Raw genomic sequence first — 17,011 nt, 5'->3', positions numbered from 1 at the left:
TACATAAAAATCAACTAAAAAAATCAAAGACCTAGGAATTAGACCAGAAACTATGTAATTCCTAGAGAAAAAATGTAGGGTCAACAATCCAATGTAGGAGCACAGGCACAACTTTCTCAGCAGGACAGTTAAAGCTCATGAAATAATGCCAACAGTTTATAAACAGGATGTCATCAAATTAAAAGGCTTCTACACAGCAAAGAAAATAATTAGGAATGTGAAGAGAGACCCACAGAATGGAAAAATATATATTTGCTTGCTACTTTTCTGACAGAGGATTAATATCTAGAATATATGAAGTGTTCAAAAAACTTTACACCAAAAAATAAATAACCAAATTAATAAATGGGAAAGTGAATTAAATAGACACTTCTCAAAAGAATGGCCAACAACTATATGAAAAAAATGCTCAACAGCTTTAGCAATTAGGAAATTCAAATCAAAACTACACTGAGATTTCATCTCACTCCAGTGAAAATGGCAGTCATCAAGAATACAAGAAATAATAAATGCTGGAGAGGATATGGAGAAAATGGAACATTTTCACACTGTTGATAGGATTGTAAATTGGTCCAACCATTACAGAAATTAGAATGGAGTTTTCTCAAAAGACTAGGAATGGAACCACCATAAAACCCAGTTATACCACTCCTCAGTATTTATCCTAAAGAATTAAAGTCATCAAACTATAGTGATACATGAATATTCATCTTTAGAGTCCCACAATTCACAGTATCCAAACTATAGAACCAGACCAGGTGTCCATCAATGGATGAATAGATAAAGAAAATGTGATAAACATACATAGTGGAGTTTTTTTTCAGCCATAAAGAAAAATGATATTACATCATTTGCAGAAAAATAAACAGAACTTGAGATCAATATGCTAAGCAAAATAAGCCAAATTCAGAAGGTCAAGAGTCATATATTTTCTCAAATATGTGGAAACCAGAGAGGCAAAAGGAAAAGAGGGGTGGGTCAGCTCTGTTATCTTAAATTCTTTTCTTAGACTGACAATTATCCCAGAGTCATTGTTTTCATTCAAACCTGGATATTTACACATCACTGATGTTCTTCAAAAGTAAGTATTATAATTTGGCTTTTACAAAATCAGAGACAACTTATGGTAGGAAAAAACATACACAACATTCTCACTTATCAGCCGCCGTGTATCCTTGAACAAGTATTTTAAACTCACTGTACTTTATTTTCCTGATCTGTAAATAGGAATAATTTACCCATTTTATGCGTGATTCTTGTAAGAATTAAATGCAATAATATGCATAAAGAACAGATATATTGTAGAGCATTATATACAGTATTTATATGTAAAGAAACCATATTTTTAGAATACTAGTAGTATTGCTAGAGATATGATTTCTTCAAATCAGCACAAAAATAAAATTTATAAAAATGATAAACAATGTTATAAGGTAAATTATTTTCAAATACATTCCCTGAAAGGGTTATTTTAATGCAAGAATCCATAACATTGGAGTCCTCCCATTTGTTTAAAAGATGACTGGATATATAAAACTACAATTACATAGAGTAATAGCTTGTTTGTCAACAAGATCCAGAGTGAATCCCTACCATCTTGTGATCTTAGGTAAGTTATTTAATTCATCTGAATCTTTACTTCCTTAACAGCAAAATTAGAATACTATCACACCCACTTAGCAGGACTCGGGGAAGACTGGGGGTCTGCCCTATATTGTTTGCTACTTTCTTTAAAGTTTGGGAACTTATTTTTAAAATGGCTGAAAATATTTTCATTTTAAACACAAGTAAGCTTAGGAATGCATAAACCAGACTTTAAATCATATAAGCACTCCATGTGAGGTAGGCATTATATTTGTCATTCAAAACATTTTAATCACTTCCTCTTCCAGATCTGTGCCAGTTACTAGAAGCCACTTTCCTTAAATGGCAGGTGCTAGTTGCCTTACACCCTTTCTTTCCAGCTTTCTCTCCTACAACAGGAAACTTGATCAGTAAGAGTTAACACCTCTAGGACTTAGAGCAGTGTTTTAAGAAAAAAGAATTAATGATTAATAAAACAAAACAGGTGCATAACTCTCAGGTTTCTTTGTGCCAGTTGTCCTTGTCTGACATCCCTCTGCAGATTCATTTGATTAACTTCAACCTGCTGGTCAGAACACCATGTTCATTCTGTTACTTGAAATAAATACATAATACAATAAAATAGGAAACATCATTCTGCACAAAGCTTCAAGATTGACCTCCTGAAGACAACAGGGAAAGCAATAATGATCTGGACAAGAAAAAATGGAAATTCCTCAAGGGTGAAATGTTGTTTCTTAGATCTATTCAAGCAAATATGTTTGCACAACTTCATCTCAGGCTCAGAATGTAATTGTGTTGACAACAAACACTGTCTTATCTTTTTCCATATCATGAATACAAAAATGTAAGTGTACTTTTAAAAATTTACTTTGACAGCTCAGATTTTTTTAACTCAATGTTTGCCATTCCCAATTATTATTGCCTTAGGTGACCACATTAAAATATTTATAACTCTATGCTCTCTGCTTTACTATATAATAAGTATTTTGGATATAAAAACTGTATTTAACATATAGATTTTGAACTAAGAATAAAGAAAATCAAAACCCTTCTCTCCACAACACAACATTCAGGGTATTATATTCTCCCAGCACAATTTGTAGTATTGATTCAAAAATGTTCCTTCAGGTCTATACATTCAAAGGCAAGGAGTTTCGGACACCAGTTTTACAGCTTCTACTACCAGTTCATTAGTGAATGCTCAGAAAAGTTTATGCTTCCTCACATAACCTCATATCTGCAAAGGTCAAATAATGAATATTCTCCTGTTTATTTTACCTTAGATATCATCCAAATGTGAATCTCAGAATATGTGAGGTACAATTTCAACTCAAGTTTCTGTCTGTGGTGACATACTTCTCTGGGTCACAATTTCTTCCTAGTAATAATGTCCATAATAAAAATCAACCTTAAGCCATTGTCATGAAGATAAATGAAATAAAGTCTTGAAATTCAATAGACCCTCAATAAACTGTTATTACCAAGGAAAGTTCAGGTGAGACATCAAGTGAGGGGAGTGAAAGTGGCTCTTTCCACTCAGGGGCCCCGGAGTATCCAAAGTCCTCCCTGGCTGAGAGCATCATGAAATTCAGCTGTGAAGGAGGAGAAAGGCAAAACATAAAACTAAATGGACACAGACAAAACACATGACATAACCACAAAAATTATCACCTATCTCTGAACTTTCCAATTACATTTGAATATTCCCTTTCACACTTGGACATTGGATAGCCTATCAGTCCTATCATACCTCTGGAGTATAATAAAGCCCTCTTTAATGATGCATAGCTGTCTGGCTGATGATGCTTAACTGGTGCTAAAAAATGCCACAAAAATTTCTTTTCTATGCAAATACCCAAATAGATGCCAAATTAGTTTAGTTAGAACCCAAAAAACATCACTCCACTGTTGGAAACTTTATATGACCCAAGACACACAAAGAAACAAGAGGAAAACAGTAAATCAAAATGTAACATTTTGATTCACAAAGACTGTGTAGAGTTCACATTTCACATAGGAACCAAATGGGTTTGCTAATTGAACCAGATTTAGCAAGCCAGACATAGGCATTCCTGGACTAGAGCAGGTAAGGTCCAATGTACAATGAACAGAAGAGAACAATGGAAACAGCCTTATTGAAAAAGAAAGCAGGAGTTGAACCAACAATGCTCAGTTTATCCATCCCAGATTTAGATGGGTAACATCTGGGCAGAATAAAAGAAAAGAGAGTAGCCAGCATTGCCACTCTGTATGGTTTCCTAAACTGGGAGAAAATTTCAGGAAGGAGGGAAGAAATATTCTCCCCTAACATCCACAACCAGAAAATGAACTGAAAGCCTAAGAAGGTAAGGCATTGATCCCTTGCCAAACAATGGGGTAAATCCTCAAGAGGAGTCATGTTGGCTGACTCTGCTGCCACCAACACTGCTGTTGTCACCTGGAGGTCTCTTCCCCAGATGCCACTACAACTGCCAACCCCCCAGTTGCTGCTGCTGCTGCCAACCCACCGTCCTTGCTGCTGCTCAGAGGTCCATCACCAGGGTACTGCAGGTTTGATTGCATGTGGCTGCCACTTGAGACACCAGCCAGGGCCTGGGAGGCCAACGGGCCAGGAGGTTTGTTGCTACCACTCTCTGGGGTACAGAGCTGCCTCTGTCTGGGGCTACCAGCCAGGGCCTGGAGATCCATTGGGGGGTGGGGTTCCTAAGGGTTTGGATACATTTGAGGTCTTCCTGCTGGGAGTGCTAGTGGTTGCCATCTTGCGGCTGCTTCTCAGGGTCACTCCCTCCTTTGTGTGAGCACATCCCTGGTGGTCGCTCTACAAGTTGGAATGGCATTCAGACCTTGGGACTGCAACATGGCCAAGGCTGGGGTATCTGAAACCTAGATCCTTGGATAGTGACTGGGTCTGCATGAGCTGGTCTGGGCCTGGCAATCTCATGAAAAGTTGGAGACAGAAGACACTTTTCCTTGAGGGGGGGGGGCAGCAGCATAGGTTAAAGAGGTTGGAAAGAGCCAGATTCTCCCCACTTCTGCAAGTCCTGAAGTACCCAGGGACAGAAGAGATGGGCTACATCACGTAGGAAGTTTGGAAGAGTGTGTGAGGGCATGTTTCTGTCAGCTTGCCCAACTAGCTGGTATGGCACCCACCAGTCAGAGACTGCCATCAAACTTCACACAACCCCACCTATCTGTGAAGGAGGCTGAGAAACTTTTGAACACTAACAGAAACAATTGTTCAACTTACCATCAAGTTTTTTTTCTTTCCCTCTCTAATATCTCTACCATATTTGAAACCAAGTATTTTTCATACATTGCTTACTTTGAAGACTGTGATATATGAATAGTATTTTTCAACTTTGTTGTGTATTCTTATATTTTTAATTTTTTCTCTTTGTATATACTTTTCCTCTCACTTATCTGTTCCCCTAGACTTTCTATCTTTTCTCCTAACAGCCAATCTCCATCAATTCCTCTTCCAATCTTCCTATAAATCTTTACTTCTAACCTCTCCTCCTCCCTCATGGACATCATATCCTACACCACTTTTGTTCTCACTTTATCCACTACTTGAAATTGTAAACCCTTTTAGCAAACTTAATGTTTATATTGTATACAATAATCGAACACATCATTTCTGTTTATTGCAAGAAAACTGTAGATGTCTTATTAGTTTAAGGCTGCATATGGTTTACATTGGGTGCTATTAATATTGGTCTACTGCTTAAATATGAGGTAGTGGAAATATTCAGTGATGCTATAAATCTACAGATTAAAATCTGTATTGCCTCAGATCCATAGTGCTAGATGGAAAAACACAAACAACATGAAAAAAACAAGGGAACAAATTGCCCTAAACAAACCATGATGCTCCAATAAGAGAATCCACTGACAACACAGTAGAAGAAAGGTGAGAGAAGGAGTTTAGAATGTACATAGTTAAACTGATTGGTGAAGTAAAGGATATAGGATATATAAAGGTATAAGAAGTGAAATCAAAGAGAAAATATAGGAAGTAAAAGATCACATAAATAAAGAGGTAAAGGCTCTGAAAAAACCCAAGCAGAAATCCTCAAAATGAAAGAATAAATAAACCAAATTAAAAATTCAATGGAAAGCATCACCAACAGACTAGACCAATTAGAAGACAGAACTTAGGCAATGAAGACAAAATATATAATCTTGAAAATAAAGTTGACCATGCAGAAAAGATGGTAAGAAACCATGAAGAGAACTTTCAAGAGTTATGGGATAATGTGAAAAGACCAAATTTAAGATACATTGGGATAGAGGAAGGCACAGAGATACAAACCAAAGGAATGCATGATCTTTATAATGTTATAAGATCAGAAAACTTCCCAAATCTAAAGAATAAAATGGAAAATCAAATACAGGAGGCTTACAGAACCCCAAATGTTCAAAACTACAGCAGATCCACACCAAGACAAAGGTCATGAGGGAAAAAAATTACATATGGGGTAAACCAATTCAGATCTCAATTGATTTCACAACCCAGACCCTCAAAGCTAGGAGGTCCTGAAATAATATATTTCAAGCTCTGAAAGAAAATGGACGCCAACCTAAAATTTTATATCTAGCAAAATTAGCTTCAGATTTAAAGATGAAATAAAAATGTTCCATGATAAACAAAAGTTAAAAGAATTCAAATAGAAAGCCTACACTATAGAACATTCTCAACAAAATATTCCATGAGGATGAAGTGGGGGTAGAAAGGTGAAAACCAGAAAAGAGGGAAACTACACTAAAAGAATAGTCAATCAAAGAAGAAACTAAGTCAAATTAAAAGCCAAAAATAAGCCAAAATTACCAGGAATACAAATCATATCACAATAATAACTTTGAATGTTAAAGGCCTAACATCACCAACCAAAAGACATAGATTGTCAAATTGGATTAAAAAACAAGACCCAACAATATGCTGTCTCCAAGAGACTCATCTCATAGGCAAAGATATGCACAGACTGAAGGTAAAGGGGTGGAAAAACACATATCACTCATACAAATTGAATAAACAAGCATGGATTTTCATCCTCATCTCAGATAAAGTGAACTTCAAGCCAAAGTTAATCAAAAGGGACAAAGAAGGACATTTCGTACAGCTTAAGGGAATTATACATCAGCAAGACATAACAACTATAAATAATTATGGCCCAAACAATGGAGCCTCTACATACATCAAATGAACCCTTCTCAATTTCAAGAATCAAATAGATCACAGCACAATAACACTGGGTGATATTAAAACACCTCTTTCACTACTGGACAGATCTTTCAAACAAAAACTAAATATTATAGAATTAAAAAATACAATCAATAATGTAGTCTAAATAGACATATATAAATTGTCATTCATCAATGAGCAAATACATTTTCTTCTCAGTGGCACATGGATCCTTCTCTAAAATAGATCAGATTTTATGGCACAAAGCAACTCTTAGCAAATACAAAAAGAATGGAGATAATATCCTGCATTCTACCAAATCATAATGGAATGAAATTAGAAATCAATGATAAAATAAAAAATAGAAACTACCAACTGTAGATTAAATAATACACTATTGAATGATGAATGGATAGCAGAAGAAATCAAGGATAAAGTAAAAAAAAAATACTTAGAGGTAAATGAGAACATCCATACAACATATCAAAATCTCTGGGACACTGTGAAGGAAGTTCTAAAAGGAAAGTTCATTAGATTGAGATTAATATTTAAAAGAATAGAAAGTCAATGAATAAATCACCTAACATTACATCTCAAAGCCTTTAAAAATAGAAGAACAAATCAACACCAAAAGCAGTAGAATAGAAATAATTCAAATCAGAAGACAGGAAATAATTCAAATCAGAGCTGAAATCAATGAAATTGAAACAAAAGAAACAAAGAAAAAATTGACAAAACAAAAAGTTAGTTCTTTTAAAAAATAAATAAAATTGATAAACCCTTAGCCACACTAGTGAAGAGAAAGAAGAAAAAACTCAAATTACTAAAATTTATGATGAAAAAGGAAGTATCAATATGGACACTACTGAAATACAGAAGATAATTAGAAACTATTTTGAAAATTTATACTCCAATAAAACAGAAAAATCTCAAAGACATCAACAAATTTCTAGAGACATATGAGCTACCCAAAGTGAATCAGGAGGACACAAGCAATTTAAACAGATCAATTTCAAGCAATGAAACAGAAGATGCCATTCAAAGACTACCAACCAAGAAAAGCCCAGGACCAGACAGACTCTCAGCCGAGTTCTACAATACCTCAAAGAATAATTGACACCAATATTTTTCAAATTATTCCATGAAATAGAAAAGGAGGGAATGCTTCCAAACTCATTCTATGAGGCCAGTAGCACCCAGATACCAAAACCAGACAAAGATACATCAAGGAAAGAAAACTTCAGACCAACATCCCTGAACAGAGATGCAAAAATTCTCAATAAATTTCTGGAAAATTGCATACAAAAACATATTAAAAAGATAGTACACCATAATCAAATAGGGTTCATCCCAGGGAGGCAAGTTTGGTTCAACATACAGAAATCAATAAATGTAATTAATCACATCAATAGACTTAAAAACAAGAATCATATGATCATTTCAATAGATGTAGGAAAAGCATTTGACAAAATACAACACCCCTTCACATTCAAAACACTAGAAAAACTAATAATAGTAGTTTTTCTACTACTCAATATTATAAGAGCTATTTATGCTAAACACAAAGCCAACATCATTCTAAATGGAGAAAAATTGGAAGCATTCCCTCTAAAAAGTGGAACAAGACAAGGAATGTGCTCTTTCACCACTTCTACTCAATATCCTCCTTGCAACTCTAGCCACAGCAATTAAACAGGAGAAAGAAAGTAAAGGGACACAAACAGAAAAAGAAAAACTCAAGTTATCACTATTTGCTGATGAGATGATTCTATATTTAGAAGATCCAAAAAATTCCATCAGAAAACTTCTAGAACTAATAAATGAATTCAGCAAAGTTTCAGTATGTAAAATCAACACCCACAAATCAAATGCATTCCTACCCAACAGTGATGAATCTACTGAAAGAGAAATTAGGAAAACAATCTCATTCACAATAGCCTCGAAAAAAATTAAATACTTGGAGATCAATCTAACAAAAGAAGTGAAAGACCTTTACAATGAAAACATAGAACACTAAAGAAAGAAATTGAAGAGGAGCTTAGAAAATGGAAAGACTTCCCATGCTTTTGGATAGGCAGAATTAATATTGTCCAAATGGCCATACTAATAAAAGCATTATACAGATTTAATGCAATTCTTATTCAAATCCCTATGACATTCTTCATGGTACTAGAAAAATCAGTCATAAAATTCATTTGGAAAAATAAGAGACCCAGAATAGCCAAAGCCATCCTTAGCAAGAGAGTGAAGCAGAAGGCATAGCAATACCAGATCTTAAACTATACTACAGAGCTATAGTAACAAAAACAGCATAGTATTGGCACCAAAACAAACATGTAGACCAATGGTACAGAATAGAAGACACAGAAAGAAACCCACATAAATACAGTTATCTCATACTAGACAAAGGCACCAAAAACATTCACTCTAGAAAACATAGCCTATTCAACAATAGTGCTGGGAAAATTGGAAACCCACGTGTAGCAGAATGAAATTAAACCTCTATTTCTCACCCTACAGGAAACTCAACTCAAAATGGATCAAAGACTTTGCACTAGAACAGAGGTCCCGTGCCTAATAGAAGAAAAAATAGGCCCTAATCTTCACCGTCTTGAATTAGGTCCTGACTTCCATAACCAGACTCCTAAAGTGCAAGAAATATAATCAAGAATTAATAAATGGGATGGATTCAAACTAAAAAGCTTCTTCTCAGCAAAGAAAACAATCAGTAACTTAAGAGAGAATCTACAGAATGAGAGAAAATCTTTACCAAATGCACCTCAGATAGAGCATTAATCTCCAGGATATATAAAGAACTCAAAAACTCAACACCAACAAAAAGAATAATAATAATAACCCAATCAATAAATGGGCTAAGGAACTGAACAGACATTTTACAGAAGAAGAAATTCAATCAATTAACAAATATATGAAAAAATTTTCAACATCCTAGCAATTAGAGAAATGCAAATTAAAGCTACTCTTAAGATTTCATCTCACTCCAGTTAGAATGGCAGTTATCAAGAATACAAGTAACAATAAATGTTGTCAAGGATGTGGGGGAAAAGGTACATTCATACATTGCTGGTGGGACTGCAAATTGGTGCAACCATTATGGAAAGTCTTATGGAAACTCCCCAGAAAACTTGAAATAGAACCACCATTTGACCCAGCTATCCCACTCCTCAGATTGTACCCAAAGGACTTAAGATGAGCTTAATACAGTGACACAGCCACATCAATGTTTATAGCAGCTCAACTCACAATAGCTAAGCTATGGAACTAACCTAGGTGCCCTTCAACATATGAATGGGAAAAGAAACTGTGGTGTATATACACGATGGACTATTACTCAGCCTTAAAGAAGAATGAATTTATGGCATTTTCCAGTAAATAGATGGAAAGTGGAGAATACTATGCTAAGCAAAATAAGCCAATCCCAAAAAACCAAAGGCTAAATGTGTTCTCTGATATGCAGATGCTAACTCATAATAACAGTGATAGGCAGGTAGAGAGAAGAGAGTTACTTTAAATTAGGTAGAGAGGAGTGAAGGAAGGAGAGGGGGTATGGGGTTGTATAGATGGTAGAATCAATCAGACATTATCACCCTATGTACATATATGACTACAAGAATGGTGGGGGTCTACACCACGTACAACCAGAAGGGTGAGAAATTATACTCTATGTAAAAAAAAAAAAAGGAGTCATGTTTTACAAAAGTTAAAATTCTATTTAAACACACCTTAAAGAATAACAGAGATTTGGAAGATAACTGACAAGAGGGAAACTGCAACTCTAGTAGCTCAGTGATCTGGGATTCAAGCAGAAGGAATACTGATTCTCTGTGAGGCGGGTGAAACAGGGATTTCACTAAAACTCAATAAAACTCAATACTGGACAGCCAGAGTGCCTTAAGAGCTTAGAAATTTGGGGAACATTAAACAAGGAAAATGGACAAAATTAGAGCTAAGCTGCTGTGGGAGGAGCAGAATTAACACAAGGATTAAAAAAGTGGAGAAATACTGTGGGCAGTCTTAATGTGTAAAAGTCTGAGATTGGAGGGGCAGTCTGCCCTTGGCAAATCCAGAAGCTGATTGGCACAATAAATTGGAACATGAAAAAATAATACTAAAACTTCTGGAAGGTATTTGTGTTTTCTAAGAAAGAATATTTTAAGAACAGTCTACAAGTAGAGTACTTCTCAGTTGGGTCACAGTCTCCATCACTCAAAACATACAGCCATTGTGTGTAATGGCTCTAACAGGCTGAATAAATCCCATTTTCCAGTGAGTTTGGAAGCCAATTCATAAATACAGGCAGATTCTAGATAGGAATCAAAATACCTGCTTTGCTCCTAGTAGAGAAATGAAAAATGTCACTTGGACATATATCCAAAATTAAGCTTCCCACTCATTTTCCTCAAATTGATTCTAGCCACCCCAAACTGCATGTGTTCTCTCCACAGGAATAACACCTGTTCAGGTAATTTTATCAGTATTTTTCTGCCATATTACAGCAGTAAAATGACAGAAGAAACACTCATTGCTTTCACTCAATGAGGTAAAGCAGATAACATTTTATTTTTTTATTATTAGTTGTTCAAAACATTACAAAGCTCTTGACATATCATATTTCATACATTTGATTCAAGCGGATTATGAACTCCCATTTTTACCCCGTATACAGATTGCAGAATCACATTGGTTACAGCAGATCACATTTTAAAGAGAAACTTAACTCTGTTTTCCCTCTTAAAGAAGAAATTGAGCCCATGATGTCAGATCCTTGCCAACTTACCAAGAGATAAAGCATTCCACTTTGCACCTAGAGGGTTGGTGAACAGGGTAAGGGAATATAGAAATCCTGCCGCATGCTTTCAAAAAACATAGAATGTAAAGAGAAGTAAAAAATCATTTTAATGATCTATGAAGATCAGTTCTGCTCCCAATGTTATATTGTGTGGCAGGTTTAATGTCAGTTAATATTTTCATGTGTGAGAGTAATATAACTTATTGGGTTTCTCTGTAATTCCTTTTTTTTTTAAAGAGAGCGTGAGAGAGGAGAGAGAGAGAGAGAGAGAGAGAGAGAGAGAGAGAGAGAGAGAGAATTTTTAATATTTATTTTTTAGTTCTCGGCGGACACAACATCTTTGTTGGTATGTGGTGCTGAGGATCGAACCCGGGCCGCACGCATGCCAGGCGAGCGCGCTACCGCTTGAGCCACATCCCCAGCCCCCTCTGTATCCCTTAATAAAAGGAATGTGACCACTTTTCCAATTTTCCCTGAACAGTTCCACTTATAAATGATATCTGAGTGTAATTATTCCTTTTCATCCTCAAGTTTTCCAATTTGGACAGTAAATGATAGGGGCTTTCTAATAATAAATCTATTGTAGTAGGTGGCAGAAACTTAAACCCAGTTGATCCAAAGGCTGCCCTTACTACTCCAGGGTTGTACCTACATTTCAGGCTGGACAGGGGAAGGTTTGGCCTCATGCAGCTTCAAAGTGGAAGAGATTGATCCAGGTAGCAACAAGTTACTGTGACCTATGGGTGAACTCTCCTGTCCTCATCTGGTCTTAGGTGTCAGACCACAAACATCTCCATTTCTTAGGTCACAAGCTTGCCAGAAAGTGCCTCGGTGAACTTTATCTATTACTTCAATTGCAAGGGAGTCACCCTAAAGACCCCCATATCACACTGGAACAAAGGAAATTAGGAAGATGTCTAAAGCTTTGTGTAACTTTCATACCTTGATCCAGCACACAGAAACCAGTCTAGTACTCCAATGTCATGGTGGGCCCACTTTGAACCCCGCCTCCTTGCACAGAAATCTTGCTGAAGCACAGGAAATCTTGTAAAACTGTCCCTCCTATCTTGTTATTTCTTCAGGCTCCGTCAGGAAAGGGATATGGTATACCCTTCCCTCTTTCAGATCCAACAGAACACCTAGGATTCCTTACATGTATTAAACACTCCACTTACCCCAACACCGTTCAGCTCAAAAAGGCAGAGCACAGAGCCTAGTAATAGGTAAGTACTACCAGTAGAATTCAGGATAGTGACAATCATGAGGTCTCCAGTTCATCACCTACAAAAAGATGTGATACAATCTATTTTCTTGATTGTAGAAAAATTCAAAGAAGTCAACATTTATCAAAAGTAATTTTTAAGTATATTAAAATAGTTTTATTTTCCTTCTTCTGACCATGAGATCTTTGAGGAAAATGACCATTTTTTTTTATTTTAATAGTCTTTATTTTAATCCACACTCTCTCATGTAGTACCTTGAATGTTGAAATAATGTTTTTAGTAAAAATGGTTATCCAAAACACACAAAAACTAGCTCATGACACAATTGGAAATATCTATTTTACACAAGTAGAAATGATATTATAGAGACATATTGTATCTCCTAGTATTTAACACAATGATAAGCCCATAACAGGAAAAGACAGATGTTTGTGGAGTGACTAATTCACATTATGAAAATACAGACAATTGGCTACCTGCAGCTCTTAAAGCAAGAATATAACTTTAAATATGCTTAATGTGCCTGGTAGAAACAATGAGAAAATATAAAGTCAAAAAGTTACAATAATATTCTGGAAATGTTATTCCCCAAAATTGAATTACTAAACTATGTTATATTAGGTTAAAACTGTGTCAAGGAGATCCCACTACACCACAAAGGAAAAAACTATGAAAAAATATACGTTTCTCTCTCACCTTCCTCCGAGATCTCGCGCTGATGGCTCTGTTTAGTGAAGTCATTTAGAGAACCAGCTCCTTTTCAGGTTCCTTTCCCAGGATAATTCTCAGGGAAGTCCTGGGACACTGTATTCAGGTGCATGGCAGAGGCTCAGCCACAGCAAGTTTATGAGAAAGGAATAAAGACCAGAAACAGTCCCCATTGTTTCTGCTCACCTTCCACTAGCAAGAACTTCATACTCGGCCACAATCTCATTGTCAGGGAGATGGAGAAAAAGGGAGATGCTTCCGTGGTCAGTTAAGAGATAATAATATACCTTTTTGTGTTCCGAGTAGATAAACATACGTTAACATAGATACAATAGAGTTTCAACACATTTGCAGATGAGAAAGACAGAGGTGTTGCTGTATCTCTGCATAATCAAATTATCTATTATGTAGTTAATAAATAATAGGTATTTATTTCAGAGATGAAAAAAATAATAGAAGCTATAGGAGTCTCTGTAGTTACTAAAAAACCAAAAGTCATAATAAAGGATTTTAAGACCTACTAAAAAAATGAGAGAAAAGAAACATTAATTGAAAACATCTTCTTTCAAAATCAATTTTAGTTAGGGATTCCTAGCTTGAAGTAGTTTATAAAATGGCCACTAAAACAAAGGGCCAAACAAAGTGTTAATAACTAAAATAATAAGAACTGAAAGAGTATTTATAATCATAATGCACCATCACAAACTCATATTTACTATTGCTAAACAAAGCATGGGAAAATCACCAAATCTTTTTTAAAAAGCTTTTCCATTTCAAAGATTGTTATGCATTTTCATCCTACTTTCTGAGTAAAGTTAACAGTATGTTCACCATCCAATTTCCAAGTAGAAGAATAAAATAATACCCAAAACAGATTGTGAATTCCTAAACGATGGTGAAAGACTAAATATATATTTCTTTCAACATTATGTTTGGCAATTTCAAAATTAAAAAATATTTAGGTATTTGAAATTTGGAAAATGGTTCTACAGAATGCTATTAGAAAAGAAATTATTCATAAATTCCCAGTAAGTTTTCATTTTTAGTGTGCTAATAATGAGTTACATTTACATAAATAACATAAAAATCGACCACATTTATAAGCTTTAGGCTGTAAATTTTTCCCCTATGCAATAGAATTTTTATGATAATTTAACTAGTCAAAGCTAATTTTTTAAAGTAGGAATTCATGATATACATTCAGGCTCTATTCTGCGAAAATGATGCCTAAAAGGTCTAACCACTTTAGATATGATTATAGTAACTACACCTGACAGGTGAGGCCAACTGACTCAGAGAAACTTCATCAACAACAGCTGATACACACTTAACTTAGGATCCGTGCCTGGCATGTGACAGGCACACAACAATCATAGCTTTTATTTCTTTCAGTATTTATACCTATGTCAACAGAACTTATGATGATAGTTAATTCTACTTCATTGTAATATTAGTGGAACCTATGAAAGGACAAGATAGTTTCTAGATATAGTCAGGAACTTTATTACATTCAAGGCCTTTAGTCCAGAGGTAAACCAATCTCCATATAAAAAGTGTCATGGTCTGAGTTCCCTGAAAGTAGTGTGCTCACAACTGCTCAAAGTTCTATAAAGAACAGAGTCTTCCTCAACTGTCATTCTATTACTGAGGCTTTTAACTACTATTCACATCTCTGCTGTGATCAAACAGAATGATGCTCTCTGTTGCTGCCAATTTTAAATACCTTTTCTCTTGGGTCTTTGGAGAGAGTTTTTTTTTTTAAGAGAGAGTGAGAGAGAGGGGGACAGAGAGAGAGAGAGAGAGAATTTTAATATTTATTTATTTTTTCTTAGTTCTCGGCGGACACAACATCTTTGTTTGTATGTGGTGCTGAGGATCGAACTGGGGCCGCATGCACGCCAGGCGATCGCGCTACCGCTTGAGCCACATCCCCAGCCCTTGGGGAGAGTTTTATTGTTGTTTTAATACACTTCATGTAACAACAACAACAAAATATTAGTCTCCACTTAGTGCCATGGAATAGAAATCTTAGTTCATGATCAAGTGTAAAAAATTATAATTTTGTTTTATAACAATTTATTTAATCTTTATGAGTCATAACATAACATAGAAACAGAAATCCAGTCTCCATAAACCTGGAATTCTTCTCCTTTCAGAAAGAGACAAGTAAGCTCCAGCAAAACGTATATAATGGCCTACCTTTGGAGGCTGATGGAGTAAGAGGAAGGGTAGTATCTGGTTTTCAATGTCACATTACCACGAGAGTATCAGTAGAGATGTAAGTCCTTCCATCTTATCCCTTCTATTTAGTATATTCAAGTTGCTGGAGTTAAATTATGTTTCATAGGAGGTCATGGATTTGGACTGTTGGACTAATGTGGGTGCTCAGTCCAAATCTGTGACCTCCTATGAAACATTATTTAACAAGGGCAACCTTAATATATTGAAAACAGGGCAAGACAGGACCACCCACATCTCTATAGAGTCATTTATGGTCTTGAAGGAGTCTCTTCAAGGCTGACAAAATTCCCATTTCCTCCAATGTGACCCTGTTTTCTCCAATCTCACAGCTCTTTCCAGTAAGATGGAGGTAGGGTCTGTCCAATCAGGTCCACCAATATCCATGCACTTACCTCCCCTGAGTCTTTCTTCTGCTGGCTGAACAGAAACTCCTCTGCCCTGAGATGCTCCTCACAAATCTTTGTTGGTGATTATTTTGGGGGTTTTGTTTTGAATTTGTAGACTCCTTTCACTCCCACAGTTGTGTGTGAGAAAACCAGGAGACTTTAAGTTTCTGAGAAGACAAATGCTAACACAGAAGTGTAAGGAACAACTGTAAGGAAAAAGAGAACAACAGGACTGAGAAAAGGAGGAGACTGACAGATACTGAAGCAACAGCTGATCTTAGTGCTCTGAAGCAGGGGTTCTGCAGAGATGCCCTCAAAGGGAAATCAGACTTGACCCTTGTACCCTCTTACCCACTTGCTGGGCAAGTTGCTGCCTAGAGAGCAACATAGTCTCAAACCAGGCTGCTGCTTTCAGTCATAAGCAACTCCTGGAAGTTATGCTCCTAGCAGTCAGTCATAAAGTGGAGATCTGGGCTGCACACCACAGCATCTGCTACAGCAGAGATTCTCAAACTTCACTGCATCAGAATAACCTGGAGAGTTTGTTAAAAACAGAGAATTGGGCTGGATTCATGAGGTCTGGGTTCAAGCTGGAGAGTCTGCACTTCTAACAAATTCCCACGTGACCCTGATACTGGTCTTTTTGGATTATCCTCTGAGATTGCTCTAGGCTTACTTTACCTATTTTCCTTCAGTAGAGTAAAACCACCTTGACTATGTATTCTGAAGCAGAAAAACAAAATAGAGGGAGATAAGAGACAAGAATCTATTGATGTATTTTTAAATACTATCCAGCACAACTCACTAAGATAATACTGCTTCTTCTAAATAAAGTTCTTTATTCTATACTTCATTTCTTTTTCTTCCTTTTTTG

This window comes from Spermophilus citellus (genome assembly GCF_964194105.1).
Source record: "Spermophilus citellus genome assembly, chromosome: 10".
NCBI lineage: Eukaryota > Metazoa > Chordata > Mammalia > Rodentia > Sciuridae > Spermophilus > Spermophilus citellus.
Note: the sequence above shows the minus strand (reverse complement) of the source record.